Raw genomic sequence first — 21,391 nt, 5'->3', positions numbered from 1 at the left:
AGCCGTTAAAAATTAACCAGAGTCGTTAAAAATTGATAGAATTGGGCATCGCAAACGCATGGAGTTCATTTGTTAATTTGAACAAATTTTTAATCCATCAATTTTTATTGTAAATGATAATTATTAATTTCTGATTGCCATTACACGCAATGAGTGTGTTTGAAATTAACTACATCAATAGAAAACCGCCAATTTATCCAATTTGTGGAAGGACAATGGAGGAGCCGATATATTGACGAGCTATACGAGACGTACGGCGACCTCACTGTCGTACAGCGTATTAAGCTCGCCAGGCTTCAATGGGCTGGACATGTTGTACGCATGGAAACGGACGACCCAGCCCGTAAAGTCTTTTTAGGCCGTCCACAAGGACAGAGGAGGCGTGGTAGGCCTAAATTGAGGTGGCAAGATGGCGTGGAGGCGGCCGCCATTAAGGCCGGGATAACGGACTGGCAGACGAAGGCGCGAGACTGTGAGCGGTTTGGGACACTCCTGAGGCAGGCCAAGACCGCAAAGCGGTTGTAGCGCCCGATAAGTAAGTAAGTAATAGAAAACCGCAAAATAGAACACATTCCGTTACTCTGATCTGACACAAAACTGTTTGACAAAAACTGATCCCCATTTGAATCCCCCATTTCCCGTAATGCAAATGTATGTCAACATGCTTCGTTCAGTTTAAAGTGTCAAACAAGAGAAAAATAGTTATGCTAAACACGCATCATAAAATTAAATCTGCGTTTTGAACACTTATTCTCAAATGATTGAGTCACATAATTGGCCTTATAGTGTGCCCGTTAGTGTTTGAATCATAGCGCATGTGAAGTTAGTGTTCCGATTGTGTGCGACACTGATAAGTTACGAAAACGGAGCAGTGTCTAGATCGATCATGTGTTAGAACGTGTAGTGTATTTGTATTCGTCAATTAAGTATACAGGTAAGCATAACCTTTACTCTTGCATACCGTTCTGTTTGGCACTCTCCCACGATGTATCCTAACTCTGATTCCGACATGGAAGAGAAAGAAACCAAAATAGAGAAAGCCTGGATGTCCGCATAAGGATCCCCAAGCAGCAAAAAACATAGTGAGTGATAGTGTAGGGAGCTTCTGATTAAATTCGTAAATTCACTACGACTCTTACATTCTTAATGCGAATCCGACCCCGAAAAAATTATGTTTCGAATCCAGCTTCTTCCAATCTAGACCCAGATTGCTCTGACTGAAATGGGATCACTCAGTTGGAGTCCAAATGGCTTCGATTGAATCCATTTTACTAGTACGATTGAATACCGTGTTTAATTTGTGTAGCAAAATACTTACATTACCAAAGAAAGCTTGCAAGCAACCCTAGCCCGTAGCTTTAATTTTTGTCTTCATAGCTACACACATCCATCTATCAAAATACTTCTTTCAACCCTCATTTGTCCAAATGCTGATTAAAAAACAGTAGAACTCGTTCCTTTGAAATCTTCAACTTTGAACTGTTGAAGCAGCGTGAAGAAGTATAGCAAAGCGGCTTTTAGACTTGTAGCAACAGAATATCAACCGAAGGTTACATATTACTGTAGCATATCTGCTATACAGAACTTATTATAATACACAATATCAACTATAGACACATTGTAAACCCAAATCACACCATTGCAACACATTCACTATAACACACTCAGCAAATCATACCATAGGAACGCAACCTGAAGAATTCAGACCATACCGTTCATATAAAAAACAATTGTGACACACTTAACAGAACCAACCGAAAAGTAAAACATAAGCAGGAACAGTTTATGCATTATAACCCAAAGCAGGAACAGTATAAGCATTAAACCCAAAACAGGAACTTAGTGACAAGAACCATCGTTCCTGTCAACAAAACACAAACGTAACTAGCTGAAAGAAAACAATAACTTTCCAACATACAACCCGGAACCACATGTGAGAAACCCTTAACTTCTTTTGAGTATAAATAAAACCAACTCCGATCATGGCAGGTCAGATTCGTTCGGACTGTCAGGATAGGACTATGCCCATCCTACATCTATCGACTTCTCATTTAAAGAGTTTTGTTTTGTTCTCCTGCCCAAGGTAAGGCTTCTAAACTCCAACTAAAGTAAGGGAAACCTCCTAATGGTTTCAATGTCTGCGCCTACACGCGAGGTCCAAAACAGCCGAAGTCATACAAAATCATGAAAAAGTCTGCGCCCTTTTGTTCCGGCGTCCTCGTGAAGTTTACCGAGCCGAACAGAATAGTTGTGTTCGATAAACATGTGTGCGTATCAGGTAGCAGCATTTGTACTGCTTACCTGCCGTATGCCGCTGTGATACCGAGCGAGACGCATAGACAACGCGTCTAGAGGACATGTGTAGCCGTGAGGAATTTTTTCTGTGTCTCTTTTGCCTTGTCCTTGCCTTTAGATCCTGATGAGTGAAGCATGCACACCTTTCGGGTATGTTCGGGGTATAAGCTCTGTCCCTCTCATGTTAATGGTGAAAATAGAATCGTATGCCATCGGTTCTGCATTCGAGCGTGGGCAGGCCCGTGGACGCCGTCTGTTCGCACGCATTGAGACAATCCGCAAAAACGGCTTCAAATGGATTTTGAAAAATTCTCATTTCAGAAGCTTTACATTCTACTTTAGCAAACCTTTCATGAATATGGTTTTGTAGTTAAAATAAAAGATCACAAGCATAGTCAACTGAAAACTCTGCTTGCAAGAAGAAACCTTCTTGATATTTCTGACACTCCGGAAAATGCATTATTTTTTTATTTGTTGTTGTTCTAAATTTGTAGCAGAAATAAGATTGTCTTGCTTTTGCAGTTTTAGATTCAATCTATATATATATATAAATCTCGTGTCACGGTGTTTGTTGCGAGCAAACTCCGAAACGGCTGGATCATTTTCAACGAAACTTTGCACAAACCTTATGGTGGTATGAGAATAGGTTTTAAGACTTAAAAATCGTTCAGATGTTACACTAAATTTAATTTAAAAATGATTTTCTAACTCCCATACAAAGAACAGGATTGTTGTTGTGTTGTATACGGAACTTTGACACTTGGTGTGAGGAGCCTGGCGGTTTACACTCGATCATCGAATTCTGAGGGGATACGGGCACGATACAACTATCCCAAGTAACATATCAATAATAAAATATTTAATTTTTTTTTTTGGAATAGCTAAGATTGTCGGGTCAGCTAGTATATTATAATTATTTGTTATGTCTGCTGCAAATGCCAATTTCCATACCCAGTTTTCATTACGTACACATATAAAAATAATTTCGGACCATGGTTAAATAAACTGCCTCCATTCGTTTAAATAACTCTTGCATGTTTTACCGATTTGTCATTTGCCATCGCCGATAATCAGTACCATTTAAAACTTAAATATCAGTTAAATAAATATTTTAACCGAAACTCGGCAACACAAAATGCCGATCACTTACGTAAACACTGCTGTCACCGAGAACATCTGTCAAAATAACCGGGATTTCGGTTATTTTCGGAGTCACGGAAAAATAAGTGAAAATGAGTCAAATAGCGTGAAAAAAACCGAGCATCAGTAGCGTGCGATTAGGCACGGGTATGGAGTGAGGTTGAGGCTAGGAAACTTTGTCAACGTACGTAGTCTGTGCTCATCAGAACGTCGCTCAGGGCAGTTCAGTTGCCTGCGTCCACACGTGATGTCCAAAACAGCCTAAGTCATACAAAATCAAGAAAAAGTCTGCTCCTTACGGATAAAAAGTATTCTCTTTAAATTTTTTAAATAGCTTCAGTTTTGATGGTTGGGTTTGCGTTCCGGAATCCACTCGACCGTTACCGAGCCGAACCGCTCACCACTCAGTTTTGTATCTGACGCTCAGTGACTCTCTTGAGAACAAATGATGTAGCAAAGAGAGAACGAGAACGATATGTGCTACCGCCAATTATCGCAACGAAACAAAAGAGTGATAACAATCGCACGAAAAATTGTCCCTCTCATCGCTCTTTTGCGATGCGCTACATGTTCACTCGAAAATCTGTGACGTCAGGCCGGTGGTCAAAGTGTTAAAAATGTGTGCGTATTAGGTACCAGCGGTTGTACTGCTTTCCGGAAAGCTAGCTTATGGTGCTTAAGGTGAAGATATAATCGTAAGCTATCTGGTCTACATTCGGGCATGGGCAAGCCCGTAGGCGTCGTGTGTACGCGGGCATTGGATCAATCTTTGCCGGACCGTTCAGATTTCCAGGTCTCATTTTCGGTCTTCTTCACGAGGTAAGTATTCAAACACTCGACCACGTAATGTCTAATCAGGGTTCACTCAGGCTTTTTCCCTCTGCCCACTTTACAGAACCGTGCCTGTACCAGTGCCCGCTCCATATCCGGCTCATCTTTCCTGTACCACATCCAGATGCTGTGCCCCTGTGGTGGTTAAACCGGCGCCCGTTCCTATGCATCCCATCACAACCAAACTCTCACAAGGGTAGGGTGTCTTCCTGCCGCCCTACTACAATAAGGTGGTATCATGCTGCACAATTTTGTACACCGACCATCATGAGCACAAGCCGCTATGGCTATTTCTCTCAAAAAATAATATTCTTTCTTTATTTTACCTGTACCTCGTTACGAAAATAAAATCACTAAAATAAAAAACAAGATGGTTTTTATATTTTGCCGAAATCTCGGTTTGCTCTAACCGAAGATCTCGGTCAAACGTAAACGATGAAATAAAATGTCATTTGCATTTTTTTATTCGAGGCAACAGAAATTTAACTGAGATCTTTGCCGAGATCTCAGTATTGCAGATCTCGGCAAACCGAGATTCGGCAAACATTTTTAAGAGTGTGCGTCTTCTGTACGGTCAATAATTCCCTGTCCGAGTGATAGTACATTGCTGTTGATTGTTTGATTTTGAATGATTTTTAATTATTTTGAAAAGTGCTGGCCTCATAATCGATATGACAAATGCGGTAATCACAAAAATAATAAAGAAATCCTCAACTCATCATATCTACCCCCTAGCCCTCCACCCCACTCATTCGTGGCCAACTTCAATTTGGAACTATCGAATAGGCTCGCCTCATCGAATTTACAAGGTTCTCCATCATTTTTGTTTGCGCTTCAAATACCTTTTGATTTTTATTTATTGTCTAAAGGCCAAGAGACATTGTCCGTTTCCGCTAGTGTAATTTCATTTTTTTCAATAGCGCATCTGACGGCGGCTGATGGAAGCTTTTTTTTTGGTCATCGAGGGAATGGTCGTGCCCAGCCCAGGGAACGAAGTCAAATATTAAGGCCGGGCTACATTGATCGTAATCGCAAGTGTAATTTCGATTTTCACTAGCGCATCTGGCGTCGGCTGACCGAAGCATTTTGCCAAACAATTTGGAGCCGCCCCAGAAAATACTTTATTTTTCCATGTTTTTTACTTTAACTGGGCTGGAAAAGCTTTGTAATTGATAGATAAATATGTTGTGCAAGTATTTCAGCAGTTTTTGCATAAAAAACGGTGAAAAAACTAATTAATTTTGAGATCCAACACGACCATTCCTCCGACGACTAAAAAAAAAGCTTTCACCAGCCGCCGCCAGATGCGCTAGTGAAAATCAAAATTACACTTCCAGTACGATCAATGTAGCCCGGCCTTCACAAAGTTATGCTTATTCCTTGCACATTCAGTTCGATGGCAGGCCCCAGGGACTGCCAGTGAACTTTCCAGTATATCGGTTTCACAATCAGCTTGCGTTCTAGATACCGGCGGAAAGGAAAGTTGATGAAAATCAGCGCCGGGATGAACGTGTTAATGCGAATTAGGGTTCTGCGCGTGAGCTGGCGATTTCTTAGTCATTTTTACGTCTCAGCGTTTGAATTCATTGCGCTTTTTTGGTTTGATTTTTGAAAATGCAACTTTATCGCCGCAATGTTTGTTTTTCTTCTTTGGCTCAACAATCGATATGAACGTGGTGCAGAAGGTTGTTCTGCTGAACACCTTCCTACTCCCCAAGCTGTGGTTTGTTGCATCGGTTTGTGGCGCCCGTGCAATGGACATAGCGAAGGTGACCTGCACCGTGAACTCGTTCCTCTGGGATGGATCCGGAGGATTCCGAGTCCCACTGCAGCAACTGGCGCTGCCTCGCAACCGTGGTGGGCTTAACCTTCACCTTCCTGCCATCATGACCAAGGCGCTGTTGACGAACCGGTATGTTGCGGAACAGGGGTGTCTACGAGTCGGCGGTCAGCACATTTCTTGTGCTGGGAATCCTCCGAACATCGCCGCTGTTTCGTCAACGTACCCATGTCTGCGTATCGTCATACAGCAACTTGGTTATCAACCAACATCAGACGCCATCACGACACGCTGGATTCGCCAAACACTGACGGAAGTACTACTTGAGCCGAAGGTAGTCTTGCAAAATCCGTCAGTGAATTGGCGGCTACTCTGGCGCAATATTCATCGCTCCTGTCTATCGTCCCTTCAACGCAGCACGCTCTTCTTGCTGGTAAACGGCAAGATCAGCCATGGAGAGCTGCTGCATCGAATGAACCGCGTCCCATCTCCGTCATGTTCGTTTTGTCCTGCAATAGACACCCTGGAACACAAATTCGCTGGCTGCAAAGAGTTGCTGATGCTTGGCAGATTCTGCACCAGCGAATTAGCGTTGTAATTTCAGGGTGTCCGTCTTCGTCAACGTTATTGTTCGGTTTGTTGCGTTTGCCTGTACTAAATGGCATTAGTGCAGGTAAACGTAACCTTATCCTAAGTTTGTTTGCGAACTACGTCATCCACATCATTGGAAACAATGATGCTGTGATTGACATAGAAGTTCTGCGTTGTTCTTTGTAAATATTAATGTTAATTAGAACCTAAGCACGTTTTCAATAAAACATTTTAAAAAAAAAAAAAATCGATATCGGTCAAGGCCTGCCTGTACCCACTTGTGGGCCTGGCTTTCAGTGACTAATTGATTCCCCCCCATAGCAGGATAGTCAGTCCTACGTATGGCGGCGCGGTCTATTTGGGGATTGAACCCATGACGGGCATGTTGTTAAGTCGTACGAGTTGACGACTGTACTACGAGACCGGCAATGTTTGTAAACGGCTTTTTTAAGCGCCACAGCATTGTCCACACGACAGAAAGAGATAGCGCTATGGTGGGAAAAAGCACGGACGACGGCTGACAGCGATTGGCCGTCGGACGCACCAACACATCCAAACCTTCGACAGCGCGCTCAGGGGTATGAGGCGGAGCCAGGGACGGGTAGCTCGACGAGCTGCTTGTTAAATTTGCCGTTGGAGAGAAAAGGAAGGCATGATAAAATTCTTCGAACGCCATGATTTCGCCTGTCGCTTTGTACAGCGGGATTGATCGTACTCTCTGGTGTAATTTCAATTTTCACTAGCGCATCTGACGGCGGCTGACCGAAGCATTATGCCAAACAATTGGTAGCCGCTTCAGAAAATATGTTATTTTTTCATGTTTTTTACTTAAACTGGACTGAAAAAGCTATGCAATTGATAGATAAATATGTTGTGCAAGTATTTCATTTTCCCATCAAAAAACGATGAAAAACCAACTTATATTTGAGATCCGGCACGACCATTCCCTCGATGACCAAAAAAAGTTTCCTCCAGCCGCCGCCAGATGCGCTAGTGAAAATTGAAATTACACCAGAGAGTACGATCAATGTAGCCCGGCCTTTACAGGGTTTTCCACGATTTATTGGACGGTTCCCATATTTTATTGGGCTCGCCTAACGATTTATTTATTGTATCCCATAGATTTTTGGTTCGTTTCTTTAATTTTTTGGTATCGTCCGATTGGATATCAATACAATTGAACCAAAAAATTCTGGAAACCGACCAATATATCGTGGGACCACACCAAAAAAATATGGGTATCAACCAAAAAATTATGGTCATCAACCAATTAATTGTAGAAACCCTGTAATGTAACTGCGTTTCGTATTGTTCTAAACACTATTCCAAAGAAAATATCAACTTCAGGACTTGTTTTGGTGTATTTCAGTGAGTTGGAAAGTGTGCAATAATTGGGTTCAAAGAGTGCAATAATACAAGTTGGAGTTTTCGTAAGTGTGTAACGATTGGATTTTTGAAAAGGTTAAAAAATCAGTAATTCTTGACATTATTCATAATTATCGTGCCTCAAATGAAATATACATATTATTTTTTAAGCAATTATCATGCATAATAGACATACATAACAATAATATTGAAATTTTATCCATCTCAAACATATGAAATACATTCACTGTTCCCTTAAGTGTGCAACAATTGACAAATTACCGTATACCGGTTACATTAACCGGCATCGCGAATAAATGAACTCTTTTCAACAGTCGTTTAAAGATCATTTTGGTTTAACTGAATTCATTTGTTGCTCATTCCTGTTAAAATTAACGACCGTCAAAACAGTTAATGACTGCTCGATATCGCATATAGGCAAACACAACAATGGGATTTGTGTGATTTAATTGGTTGAACAATATTTCGTTTGGGGTGTAGCCTGTTGCTGTATGAACAGTCGCGTTGTACAATGAAATCGATATGGCGATGATATCTATCGTATTAATGTCTAAAAATTTGTGCTTTTTTGTGTTGTAGATTTCTATTATTGTCAAATGCATTTTTTCAAACTGGCCGTTGCTTTCTGAGGATGATGCGTATGTCAGTGAAACGCCTAAACTGCTCAAGAATTTTTTTTAGTTGTACTGATCTGAACTTCGTTTCATGATCAGTGACTATTTGCATTGGAATTCCAAAACTTCCGAAATATTTTGCTAATACACTTTTAACGTCTATCATGTTTTTAATTTCAATTGATATCATTTATGCGAATTTCGAAAACGCAACGCAAACTATTGAATGAAAACTTTTCGAGTTAATGGAAAAAATATCCATGTGAACGCGTTCCATTGGCTTTTTGGTGATCGGTCTCGGCGAGATCTTGATATTATACGGCTTCCGCTCACATTTGTGTTCATTGAATACGATGCACGTGTTGACTGCTGATTTGATATGATTTAATTTGGGGAAGAAAAATGATCTCTTCATTTGGCTTTCGAATTCGTTTATGCCCCGGTGAGCCCTTTCGTGTTCCTTTGATACGAGCTGGTTTTGTTCTTCGATTGACGCCACATCTTTGACTTGTGAGTGTGTCATAATCATATAACCGCAGCAGTTAAAATGATTCTTGAACGAATTTTATATTAATGGTATGAGACATTTTCGAGCTAATATTGCCTTTTGTTTTCCATTATGGTACTTTTGCAGAATGTTTGTTATCATATTTCCATCGTATTCTGTTCTTTTTATAATAGTTCTTCTATAATGTGGAAAACGAGTTTCTATTAAATCCTGATCTTGATCCCATTGCTCGAATATTATTTGATTGTGGTAATAATTCACGGGCCTTTCACTTGATTTAATAAAAAAAAGGTCTGATGTATGAATGAACTGTTTCTGTAATATTTATGTTTTGTGCGTTATTCTCACTGGGAAGTTCAGTTTTTCTGCTTAGACCATCTGCAACTACATTAGCTTTCCCTTACACTATACACTACAGAATATTGATAATTCTCTAACTCTAACCTCCAATTTGGAATTCTATTATTTTTCATGCATGTTTTGATAAATGGTTGAATGAAGAATTGATGAAGGATGATTTCCGAAAAGATACAGGGTTTTCAATGATACAGGGTTTTCAATGATATTATTGACATGTTCAGCGAGTTGTTGATTCGTTCGGGCATATAATTGACACTTTCAGCGAAATATTGAATTGTTCGTAAGCAGGCGTTGACAAGTTCGGCTATACTATAGACCTGTCACTTTCGTACCCCTCTCTGATAATTTTTTAAATATTTAGTAAGAGGTTTTGATATTTTAAAATAATCTTTAATGAAGCGGCGATAATACCGGGACAATCCAAGAAATTGTCGCATTTGTTTTTCGTTTGTAGGTAATGGCCATTCTAATATTTTTTAAATTTATCTGGATTAGGTTTTATGCCTTCAGGGGGAAATGATGTGGCCAAGGAATTTAGTTTCTCTTCTCAAAATTTCACATTTGTCTAATTGAATTTTAAGGTTAAATTGTGATAATCGTGCAAATACTGTTGAAACATTTTCCAAATGTGATTCTAAACTGTTTCCTATGATGACGATATCGTCCAAGTAAACGTGGGGTGGGTGAGGAGTAAGGACTTGTTGATGGCTGAATGATAGCAGAATCGAGCATTTCTTTAATTTGAGGTTCAGTCTTGATTATAAACGTGTGGGTACCAATAGTTTTTGGTACAGGAATATTACCAGGAATATTATATTATTGCTGATTTTAATGTGATTGTTTTCACTGAAACCTGGGCTGATGATTCTTTACCCAATAGTATGCTCTTTGGTAGTGATAAATTTATCGTTTACCGTTGTGATCGTAACATAAATAGTTCTCGTACTCGCGGTGGCGGAGTTTTCATTGCTGTTTCGACCAGTTTAACATCAGCGCCTATTTCTGTAAATTTCGCGCCGCTTGAGTGTGTGTGGGTTGTGATTAAAAATGAATGCTTTGATATATATATATATATATATATATATATATATATATATATATATATATATATATATATATATATATATATATATATATATATATATATATATATATACACATATATATATATATATATATATATATATATATATATATATATATATATATATATATACATATATATATATATATATATATATATATATATATATATATATATATATATATATATATATATATATATATATATATATATATATATATATAGATGTTATCTATGCCCCACCCTACTTAGCAGCTGATATGCGTACGTTTGAAAAACTTTTAGAATGCGTTCACGGTGTAAATGCCCGCATGCGTTACAAGAATCAACTTATTCTTCTTGGTGATTTTAATCAAACTTCTCTGCAGTGGATAAATTCTGTTAATTTAACGGCACCTTTCCAGCACTATACACCTCATAATGCGTTGCTATGTCATGCACCTTTTGTCGATTTATTCAACGTTATGGAATTTTTTCAACTAAACAATATTCCAAACCATAATGGTCGCGTGCTTGACCTTATACTACTGTTTTCTCTTAACTTCACGCCGTGTTCCGTTTATAAGGCAGATCTTCCTCTTGTAAAAATTGATGCCCACCATCCTCCGTTTGTTCTTGAAATTGAATATCTATCCACTGCCAACTTACCTGTTTCTGCGCAAAGTGTTAATCTTAGTCATATTTATAATTATAAGAAGGCTGACTATGCTAGGCTGTGTGTATTTTTTCCTCTATTGATTGGTCATTTTTGTTTGAATGTACGACCATTAGTGAGGCTGTAACACAGTTCAATGCTATCCTTCTCACTTCCTTAAACTCCTGTTCCTCCCTTCAGACCACCTCCTTCCCCTCTATGGTCCGACCGCCATCTGCGCTCTCTGCTTAGGGATAGAAATCGGGCCACACGTGCTTACCGGACTTGGCGTTCACCGTACACGCGTAGGTTATTTAAATATGCAGCATCCGCTTACAGATCATATAACAGATATCGCCATAAATTATATGTTTTGCGTCTTCAATCTCGTTTCCGTTCAAACACTCTAGCGTTTTGGAATTACATAAACTCTATGAGAAACAATAATGGCCTCCCTACTAGTATGTCACTTGGTGATGGGCTTGCTACGTGCCCGAATGACCTTCGTTCGCTTTTTGCTGATCATTTTTCGTGTGTCTATGAAAATGGTTTAAATAACTCTGCAAGCTTTGAGGCCCGTCTTTCATTCACCCCTCTCAATGTCCTGAATGTTGAATTTGTTTCTGTAAGCACTGCTTCTGTTTTACGTGCGTTAGGTAACCTTAAACCATCCTCAGTGCCGGGTCCTGATGGTATTCCTGCTGCTTTACTCTTTCATTGTCGTGAAGCACTATCCCTTCCTGTTTCTTTCCTTTTTAATCTCTCTTTGTCCACGGCTACTTTTCCGAATATTTGGAAACAAGCATGGATTAGGCCAGTTTTTAAAAAGGGTGATCGTGGTTGTATCTCTAATTATTATTATTATTATTATTATTATTTATTAATCTTCAACGGGCCGTATGGCCTAATTAAGATGTAACAGTTCAATAAAAAAAAAATACATAGCAAAAACAAGATTTGCATCGCAATTCACTGCGGCCACGGCAAAAGCCGGAGACGTTCCTTGAAGCACTGAGTTGAGATGTCGAAGTCGAAGCAATCCGAGACAGTGTTGAAGACAGCCGACATGCGGAACATAGGGTCTGACCGACCAGCACTGGAACGGGGTTGAGCGAGCCGTAGAGTTTCTCTAGACCTAAGTGTTCGGGATGGTGCATAGATATCGACTCGATGCAACAATGGCGATGAGTCGATAGAGCCATTTAGCAATCCAGCGATGAAAGAACACTGTGTATTGCGTCTTCTAACCGAAAGAGGTTCAAGGCCTAGAAGACGGCACCGCGCAGCATACGGAGGAAGATTATTGCGATCCTGCCAGGGAAGTAGGCGTAGGGCATATCTCGTGAGCTTACGTTGAATCGCCTCAATTCGAGCAATTGAAGAAGCGGTAGTTGGGCTCCAGACTACGCACGAATATTCTAGAACCGAACGAACGATACAGTTGTACACAGCTTTGATGCACATGGGGTTGCGGAATTCATTAGTTGTCCGGATAACCACGCCAAGTAATTGATTTCCTCTGGCTACAACGTCATCGATATGCTGTTTAAAGTTCAAACTAGAGTCAAGCAGAACGCCCAGGTCTTTGGCATGATTCTGTCGATTAACTGCAGTGCCGTCCATGAAGTAGGTACCAGTCACTGGGCTCCTGCATCGACTAAAAGACACACAGTAGCATTTCTCGATGCAGATAGTCAGTCCATTACGCTTGCACCACGAACAGAAAATTTCGATGCAGTCTTGCAGGAATGTACCTGTGTTGTTAATAGGCGCAAAAATTTTTGCGTCGTCGGCAAACAGACTGATACTGTCGGGAGGTAAAGCGAGGGTAACATCGTTGATAAACAATATGAAGAGAAGCGGGCCAATGTTGCTTCCTTGTGGCACACCCGAGCTGCTGACTATTTCTTTGGACATGTGCTTATCAATTTTCACGATGTATGTGCGATTAATTAGGTACGACTTAAGCCACTGTACGAGCGGGCTGGGAACTCCTAGCTTATCGAGTTTAGCGAGAAGAATTGCGTGCGGAAGAGAGTCGAATGCTGCTTTTAGATCTGTATAAATTGCATCGACTTGAGCTCCGGCATCAATTTGACTAGTGCAATAGGTTACAAATTCAACCAGGTTCGTGGTAGTCGACTTTTTTGGCACGAATCCATGTTGATACGGACTTAGGTAGCTGCGGCATGCATGTAGCAGATTTTTGTATATCACTAGTTCGAACACCTTGGCAATGGCACACAAGGATGTAATACCCCGGTAGTTGATGGCATCTGTCCTGTCGCCCTTTTTGTAAATAGGAACCATCCAAGATTTCCTCCATGCTTTGGGAAAGTAGCCATTGGCTAGCGATGCATTGAACAATTTTGCAAGGATAGGTGCTACTGTCGTTTGACAGCGTTTCAGCACGGTAGAAGGAATTCCGTCGGGTCCAGGAGCGAAGGAAGGCTTTAGTTGCGCTAGGGCAGATAAAACGATCTCACTGTCGATGAAAGGAGTGCTCATGTTAATTGCTCCAGCCGGAGTGTTGACGAGAGCAGCATCGTGGCATATCTATTTTATCTGCGTTCAGCAAAGTCTTTGAATCTGTGATTCGTTTACCTCTTATGGAAATGGTTAAATCGTGGATCATTACAAATCAACATGGCTTTATGGCTGGCCGCTCCACCACTACTAATCTTATGGAATTTGTTTCCTCAGCACTCTCAAATTTGGACTCTGGCTTGCAGGATGATGCTGTGTATACCGATTTCAAAGCTGCGTTTGATAAAATCCCCCATTCTCTGCTCATTGCTAAATTCAAGAAAATTGGCTTCTCTCCTTTCTTTCTTGAATGACTACAATCATTTCTATCGAATCGTTTTTGCTGTGTTAAATTGAATGACGGTTTTCTTATGAGTTTCATTGTTTGTCTGGTGTACCCCAGGGTAGTGTCTTGAGACCTTTACTTTTTATTTACTTTCCTTTACTTTGCTCTGTTGTATTACAGGTTTTCCCACGATTTATTGGACAGTTCCCATGATTTTTTGGTGCGTTCCCACGATTTTTTGTTCGTATTTCATAGAATTTTGGTTCGTTTTCATAATTTATTGGTATTTTCCGATTGGATATCAATACAATTTGACCAAACAATTCTGGGAAACGGCCAAAAAATCGTCAGAACGCACCCAAAAAATATGGGAACTCAAAAAAATTGAAGGGAACCAAAAAATAAATCGTGGGAAACCCTGTAAATCGTGTTAATGTCATTCGTGATCTTGGGGTTCTCCTTGATGCAAAGCTATCATTCAATCAACATATTGACCCAGTCCGCAAAAGCCGAAGTTTTGTATGGGATCGTGTCGTACACATATGGCCCCACTTACGTACCCACTTGCAGTAGAAGTGTAAATGTGGTTACACGCACACATAGACACATTCGACCCGAACGATCGCGTTCACACATACTATAACGCTCCGATTTCTTCTGCATCTCACGCATACCAATGTGTTTGCTCCACCCCCTTTTCGGATTGCTTATAGAAATGATGAGGCACACATGTTTATTTTTGCTGTATGCACACATTCGCATGCGGTTTATTCCACACTTTTTCTCTCCCTTCCAACACGTGCTTTGGCATACTCACACTGTGGAGACGGCAGAACGGTCTCCCCCTTCCAAATTTACCGTTCTTCCTCCTCTCGATCTTTTTTCTTCTTACCGCGTCCGGGGTACCATCAGAGCTGCGCGCTGGCTTTAGTTTTTCCTCCTCTCGTTCTTCCTTTCTCCTACCGCTCCCGGGGGCTGCGCGCGTTTCGACAGGTTCTTAGCGCAATCCAGTGCGTTGTTTTGTGGCTGAGTTGTGCTGAACGCTGTCAATAAAAATGAACCAATAATTAATGCATGTAGTACGTATTACTTTGGATAGTTTTACGTATATGATGAGAGCAACACTTACCTTAATATTTTAAAACTGGAAAACAATTTCTTTCCGTCACCCACTTTGAAGATTGTTGATGATGCCAACAGGTAGGCGTTGATGAATAGCGCATGCACCTGTAACTTTGAAGACGATAAGCATTAGTTGAATTAGTACATTGAAGCACATATGAGATCAAGAAACTTACCTCAACAAGTTAGCTAAGATAAATCATTCCACAATGGAAGAAGAAGCAACACTGCGCAAAATGTAAACAACGAAAGTAGGGGACACAAGAAATCGCACATCACTCCCGCACATCCTTCCACAACGAAAGTTCTGGACAGACTGAGGATGCCTAACGCCCGGATGAGTGCGATAGCAGAAAAAATCATGGTAGATTGAGAGAGATGGGTAGACTCGGTGTAGCGCAATCCGCTGGTAGATGCATGTGTGTGTGACCAACGAAAAACTTCGGACCCCGCTCCTCGCGTTTTTCATCCATCGTTTTTCGTCACACGCACACACCTCTACACGCGCGGCGGTTTGCTATCCAAAATCTAGAGAGAGAAGACAGGGCATCTCGCTTTGGCTTGGGGAGCGCACCTTTAACCATGCCAATAGTGTACTAGGAATGATTTGTGCTATGGCAAAAGATGTGCGTGACCCTATATGCCTTAAAGACCTTTTCTGTAGCTTAGTCCGCCCTATTTTAGAATACACTAATATTGTGTGGTGCCCAGTCAGCTCGGTATGGATTGAAAGGGTTGAAAGCGTTCAACGCAGATTCACCCGTATTGCCATTAGGCGTCTTTTAGGGCAATCGGGTGCTTCTCTTCCCCCTTATGAAGTCCGTTGTAGTATGCTTGGTTTGATGACCCTGCACGATCGTCGCTCTGCTTCTCAAGCTTTGCTTATCAGCGGTTTGCTTCGGAACGAGATTGATTGTCCTTCACTACTTAACAGAATACCGCTGTACGTGTATGCTCACTTTCTTCGACGCCGCGATTTCCTTCAAATCCCGTCGAGAAGAACGCTTTATGGCACCATTGATCCGTTTTTTCGATCCCTCCATCGCTTCAACAGTGCCTCTGGTGTGTTTGATTTTCAAATCTCCCCTCTATCCCTTCGCCCCCTTTTTCTTCAGTTCTTTGACTCCCTTTTTGTTTCCCCATCCTAAATCTTTCATCTTACTTGTGTTGCCTGTGTTACAAATTGCTTGCAGTCTAGTATATGTTTGTCTAGTTAGATTTAAGTATTTGTTTGTTATCATTAATTTTAAGTTTTAGTCAGTAAGTTTCCCTATATTTAGCCCTCTGAGGCAGATAATTGTATCTAAATAAATAAATAAATAAATACAGTAGCAAACGGACATTTTAACGTGTCACATTTGAATTCACAACCGACACATTTTTATATACTTTTAGGAAAGAAACCGAGAAAATTCGTGAGTTTTTCTCACAATACTCTCAATTCCATTCCATAACAATTTAATATAAATTTTCTTGCAAATTTTCAGTCTGGACGATTAATTATTAATAATTCATAATTAAAATTTGAATCGAAAAGGACTCTTTGATGTCAAACTGCTTGTAACGAGCTTTTGGCTCTTTGTCAAATCGTTTTATATAATAGGACTTCGTTCCTACACAGTCCTTGGTTGTGCCGGATCTCAAATTCAAGTAGTTTTTTCACCGCTTTTTGATATAAAAATGGCTAATGTACATATTTATCTAACAATAGTCGGCATCGCGAATAAATGAACTCATTTTAACAGTCGTTTAAAGTTAATTTTGGTTTAACTGAGTTCAATTGTTGTTCATTCCTGTTAAAATAAACTAGTGTTGGGTCATACGATTCATTTCACGACCCGACCCGGAGTCAGGTGCAAGCCAGTCGGAATCGATTCCAACCCGTGGGTGCAGCGGGAGCGCTAGGTCGGAGTCGGAATCAAATCCGACCCGCGGGTGCAATGAGTTCGGGTCGACCCGAACTTAGGGGTCCCTCGGGTCACCCCACCCTCGGGTCAAACTGAACCTACTGTGGCCCGACCCGACCAGAACTAGCTACACCAACGGGTCGGAGTCGCTTATGCTTTCTCGCACCTACTGATCTATCGGGTTGACCCGAACTCGCTGCACCCTCAGGTCAAACTGAACCTACTGTGGACCGACCCGACCCGAACTCGCTGCACCAACGGGTCGGAGTCGCTTATGCTTTCTCGCACCTACTGATCTATCGGGTCGACCCGAACTCGCTGCACCCTCGGGTCAAACTGAACCTACCGTGACCAAACCCGACCCGAACTCGTTGCACCAACGGGTCGGAGTCGCTTATGCTTTCTCGCACCTACTGGAGTCGTTGCACCCACTGAACCTACTTGTACCTTTCGGGTCGACCCGAACGACTCCGGGTCGCTTACGGATGACTCCGACCCGATAGGTTCGGGTCGACCCGCCCATCACTAAAATAAACGATCGTTAAGACAGTTAACAACTGCTCGATATCGCATATAGGCAAACACGGGGAAAAAATTCGAGCAGTATATGTTTGGATTTGAATTTATCATACATTTTGTTTAGGAGAATTTGCTGCTTGGGTCATATTTTGACAGCTCAATGAGGGATACAGTTCCGATCCGCACGGAATGATCGATTCCGCTGTGACGCTCATCACTACCATTTTTTTGTAAGGAGAAGACAGACGCTTCGTGAACTCGAGAAGAGAAAGACGTACTTGCGCGCAACACTTAAAACACCACGGATTTTGTTCAGCCATTTTTTCTTTAACTTCACTAAAACTTTGTAATTTGTAACACAACGTAGGACTAAAAATAAAACTAGCAAACGTAATCAAACCCGTATAAACAGTATAATTAAATGACTGTTAATTTGTATCGCATACGCTCTTGACAGTCGTTTGTTTAACGACGGCATAGGACCAGTCGTTAAAATTAACAAATGAACTCAATGCGTTCGCGATGCCTAATTCTAGCAATTTTTAACGACTCTGGTTAATTTTTAACAACTGTTCATTTTAAACCATTTCTTTCGCTTTACCCGCTAATTACAATGCTTTTCGAGTCCAGTTTCAGTAAAAAACATGGAAAATAATATGTTTTTTAAAGCGGCTCCCAATTGTTTAATAAAATGCTTCGGTTAGCCGCCGCAAGACACGCTAGTCAAAATCTAAATTACACTGACGAGTAAGACAGAGTAAGACGAGTAAGCATCCGAACGGATAAGTTCTCTATCTTAATACTCCGGTATACCGCGACAAAACTGTTCTCATGCACACGATTAAAGTACAATAAAGTGATTGTAATTGTAGAAACTTGTAAGGTGTTTGACACAGAAGTAAAATTAATGACGATTTAAAAAAATCATTTACTCAAAATCCGAGCCAATAAAGAATAAAAACGGGCGAAATCCGCGCTAAATGCAAATTCCGCGCTAAACGCAAACTCCGCGCGAAACGCAAAATCCACGCGAAACGCAAAATCCGCGCTAGCTATAACAGTGTGTAATCAGTAAGTCTCTGAAAGCCAAGCCCACTAGTGGTACAGGCTAGTCTTATTATTATTTATTATTTATTATTATTTATTTATTTATTTACGTTATCGGACAATAGGCCTAAATAACAGATACAAATTCTTAATAAGTAAACAACTTAAACATAAATAACACTAGCCCTTTACATCTGACGAAGGCGAGAAACAGGGATATGAAAATCTGCAGATGATTCAAGTCTATTGTAGCTGACACACATTTTAATTAAAGGGTCGTTAGCGCCAAATGAGGAAGATCGAAATGGGATCCTGATTAAAGACCTGCTTCTAAGATCCCTAGTAGGTGCAGAAAAACTGATCAGATTTAAAATTTCAGGTGCATCAATAAGCCCATTTAATAATTTATGCATGGAAATACATTGAGCATTCTTTCTCCTGTGTTCTAAAGTTTCGAGACCAAATAACTGACACCTGACATGGTACGGGGGGCGTGGCATTTGGTTTGACCAAGGAAGACGATAAAACATAGCGCGTGTCACCTTTTTCTGAACTTTTTCTATCATGTCTATATAGGTCACTGGGTTTGGACACCAAACAACGCAAGCAAATTCTAGTATAGGACGGAATAGGGCACAGTATAACGATTTAAGACAGAAAGGATCTTTAAAGTCGGAAGAAGCACGTAGAATAAAACCTAACATATTTAATGCTTTTGAGACGATTGTGTGGAAATGGCACGATAATATAAGTTTACTGTCTAACATTATTCCTAAATCACGAGCTACAGATGACCGCGGCACACTGTCTTGACCTATTTTGTAATTAAAAGTTATTGGAATCCTTTTCGTAAAGAGAAAGTAAAGCTGTTACATTTTTGTACATTCACAAACATTTCGTTATCATGGCACCACGTCAAAAAACGGTTTACGGAATCTTGAAGTATTTCGCAGTAATTTGAATTTTCAACAGCAACATCTTAAGATCGTCTGCATATAGTAAAACATTGACGTTGGGAACAGCAAACACAATATCGTTAATAAATATAATAAATAATAATGGCCCTAATATGCTTCCTTGTGGAACACCAGAAAAGATACAGAAAGGGTCAGAAAAAGTTTTTCCAATTTTTACATTAATGCAACGGTTCATTAGGTAGCTTTCTAACCATGCTAAAAAATTTGAGTGTACACCATATTTTAATAATTTAGCAAGCAATAAGTAGTGGTTGACCTTGTCAAAGGCAGCGCAGAAGTCGGTATAAATGACATCAACCTGGAGGCCCTTGTCAATATTGGAGTAGCAAAATTGAAGCAAATGAAGCAGGTTAGTTTCAATTGAACGTTTAGGCATGAAGCCGTGTTACATAACAGATATAACAGGTAGGAAAGCGTAGGACATGTGGCGGAACATAACTTTTACACCTTTCAAACATCCAAAACTTTTACACGCACCCAAAGACACTCAATTGATGATGTTAGTAGTGCACAGCGAAGCCGCATATTTGATATTCGTGACAATGAGAACTCCTCCACCAATACATTTGTCACTATTTATGACAGAGCGATCCAATCGGAAGGTATTGTAGCGGTGGCTGTCAAACAATAGAGAAGATGGGTAACTATCGGTGAGCCAGGTTTAGGTAAGAACGATCACATCCCACTCGGAAATAGCTGTACTGGTAAAATATTCGGTATTTTTAGTACGTAAACCTCTAGCATTTTGATAGAAGATATAGAATGGATCCTTTAGTGAAATATCGTGTCGGCGCGGACACGTTATTGTTTGTGTAAAAAAGGTGATCCGGAAGAGTTGCCATCAATATTTATTTGCGGTTCTGTTGTTGATGCAGCGTTTGTTTGAATAACCGCGGTAGAGATCGAGTAAGAAGTAGTCGGCTGTGGTGATGTGATAGTGTTGGTGAGATTCATGTCCTGGTGAGTAGTGTTTGTTTTCGCAGGTTCCCGAACAGCTGATTGAGGATAAAGCGGTGCAGGAAAGGTGAATCCCGAATATGGTGTGGATATTTTTAGAGCGCGTGGGCGAAAGTTAAACTCTTTGTAAACAAAACCACACGGCCAAGTCGTGGGAGAGAGCGCGATCTCTTTTAGTTCAGAAGGGACACCAACTTTAAATGATATGTATGTGAGAGCGTCTTGACCGATAACGATTGTTGTACCAAATAAGAAGAAGAAGATAACAAACAACAGAATGGTAGAAGGTCGAATCAAAGCTATCGGTTGTATGAAATGAATCTCGATGGGTTTTACGCACGTAAAGAAAACACATTAGCTGGCATCGCGAAAGAAATGGTTTAAAATTAACAGTCGTTAAAAATTAACCAGAGTCGTTTAAAATTGCTAGAATTAGGCATCGCAAACGCATTGAGTTCATTTGTTAATTTTAACGATAGGTCCTATGCCGTCGTTAAACAAACGACTGTCAAGAGCGTATGCGATACAAATTAACAGTCGTTTAATTATACTGCTCGAATTTTTTCCCCGTGTTTGCCTATATGCGATATCGAGCAGTCATTAACTGTCTTGACGATCGTTTATTTTAACAGGAATGAACAACAAATGAACTCAGTTAAACCAAAATTAACTTTAAACGACTGTTAAAACGTGTTCATTTATTCACGATGCCGGCTATTGTCAAGGAATCATTCATATTTTAAAATATGTTTGCCTAATTTAGAATTCATGCACCAAAAAAAAATGTTCAAGCAGTGCAAAGCTGTAATTTATTCTATCTGAATAAT

The 21,391-nt window shown here is 40.4% G+C and overlaps 1 protein-coding gene and 1 long non-coding RNA gene across 2 annotated transcripts in view; both read right to left on the bottom strand.

Moving 5' to 3' along the window:
• Window positions 1-21,391, bottom strand: part of LOC120901073 (vesicle-fusing ATPase 1-like) — a 32,465-nt gene that overhangs the window by 8,424 nt on the left and 2,650 nt on the right.
• On the bottom strand, window positions 14,768-17,280 carry LOC120901181. Its single transcript, XR_005739275.1, has 3 exons — window positions 15,334-17,280; window positions 15,165-15,268; window positions 14,768-15,078 (listed from the first exon to the last, which is right to left on the bottom strand). It is a non-coding gene; the product is annotated as an uncharacterized LOC120901181 (long non-coding RNA).

Source organism: Anopheles arabiensis, chromosome 2 (genome assembly GCF_016920715.1).
Source record: "Anopheles arabiensis isolate DONGOLA chromosome 2, AaraD3, whole genome shotgun sequence".
Classification (NCBI taxonomy): Eukaryota; Metazoa; Arthropoda; class Insecta; order Diptera; family Culicidae; genus Anopheles; species Anopheles arabiensis.
The sequence above is the reverse complement of the archived record's forward strand: the minus strand, read 5'-3'. Positions and strand labels throughout refer to the sequence as shown.